Source organism: Heptranchias perlo, unplaced genomic scaffold (genome assembly GCF_035084215.1).
Source record: "Heptranchias perlo isolate sHepPer1 unplaced genomic scaffold, sHepPer1.hap1 HAP1_SCAFFOLD_56, whole genome shotgun sequence".
NCBI classification, from domain to species: Eukaryota; Metazoa; Chordata; class Chondrichthyes; order Hexanchiformes; family Hexanchidae; genus Heptranchias; species Heptranchias perlo.
This window is the reverse complement of record NW_027139581.1, coordinates 3,844,127-3,845,795: the sequence shown is the minus strand read 5'-3', so window position 1 is coordinate 3,845,795 and position 1,669 is coordinate 3,844,127. Positions and strand designations below refer to the sequence as shown.

Below are 1,669 nucleotides of genomic sequence, written 5' to 3'. Positions count from 1 at the left end.
AAGGTCCAGAATAACGTGATGTGGGGAGAGCGGGAGGGAGTGACAGAGCGAGAAAGACAGAGAAAGAGAGAACCACTCAGAAGAGCTTAGAAAAAGTGAGACACACACACACACACACACATTTAGACACATTACACACGCAGGCATATATATATATATATATATATACACACACACACACACATTTAGACACATTACACACGCAGGCATACATACAAATATAAACATTTTTAGACTCGAATTTTTGGAGCAAAACCAGACGAAAGTTCAAGTTTATTGGCAAGCTTTGCGCACAAGGGGAGAGTGGGAAGCTTCCTCAAGCTCGCACCTCACTCTCAAAGGAACATCAGCACTAAACATACACACAGGCACATTACACACACCGGCATTTATATGTACACATACACTCAGGCACATTACACAAAGAGGCATAATCGTTAAATCTATCTCTCTCTCTCTCCCTCTATGTTTCAATGTGTGTCTCACGATCAGTCTTTGTGTGTGTGTCTCTCTGTCTCTGTCTCTCTGTCGCTCTCTCTCTGTCTCCGTCTCTCTCTCTCTGTCTGTCTGTCCGTCTCTCTCTCTCTTTCTGTTTGTCTCTCCCCCTCCCTTACTCCAATACCCGCAGATCTGAGAATCACAGGGTCAAAGAAGGAAACACATCGGAACACATTTGTGCTCTGCAACAGACGGGCCCCAAGAATTCAGTCCCCAAACAGTCTCCGCTCAATAATATTCTGAAAATGACAATCACCTCTTTTTCTGTTCTATTTTTCTCTGTTGTTTTTGAAGAAGAAGCGAGGCAAAGAAGTAAAATTTGTAGTTGGCGTCTTAAAAATGCTTCCTCCCCGTCGGGGAGCTAAATCCCTGGCGAAGGGGGGATATCTCACCACGATGGAGAATATCCAATTGGAAATGATTTTTGCGAAGCCTTGTCATCGCCCCAAGTCCCCGTGTCTCCCCATCTCAGGGAAGAGGTCAAAGTCGCCTGAAAAACTTTGACCATTTAACGATTCTATCGGGGCCGTTTTCCTGGGAGTCGGTTTTGAAACAGGACACACGCTCAATGTGTTCCAATCTGTTTCCTTCTTTGACCCTATGATTCGCAAATCTGCGGGTATTGGACAGATGGAGGGAGAGAGACTGACACAGACTCAGACAGACCGAGAGAGTCTCTTTCTGTCCCAGTGTCTCTCTCTCTTTCTGAGTGTCTCTCTTTATCACTCTTTTCCTCGCACCCCACATCACTTTATTCTGAATCTTAATTAACAGAGAGATGGAAATGTGAACGGTGAATCTTCTTTCAACAGTGGCCCGTGGAAAGTTAAACAAACTGTCATCAAATTGGTCATTTCATTAAAAATTGAATCCTGAAGCAGGTACGGACGGGGATCGAACCCGCGCTCTTCGGTTTACGAGACCGACGCCTTTCCACTTGGCCACCGCACCCAATGATCCACACTCGGATGATAATGTTCTTCAGCGGGTGAAGTCAGATCAACAGGTTTCTGCAACTGATTGCGACAATCGACTGATTGAGGAAAAATGGATTGCGACTGTTCCGCCTGAACTAATAATTTCATGACAGTTTATTTAACGGGCTATTGTGGAAAGATTCACAGAGAGATAGAAAGAGACAGACAGAAAGAGAGAGAGAGAGACAGATAGA

At 44.7% G+C, this 1,669-nt stretch overlaps 1 non-coding gene across 1 annotated transcript; it reads right to left on the bottom strand.

Annotated features, from left to right (window-relative positions):
- Positions 1–1,377: 1,377 nt before the first annotated feature.
- trnat-cgu (transfer RNA threonine (anticodon CGU)) lies at positions 1,378–1,449 on the bottom strand. The gene has a single exon. It is a non-coding gene; the product is annotated as a tRNA-Thr (tRNA).
- Between the last annotated feature and the right edge of the window lie 220 nt (positions 1,450–1,669).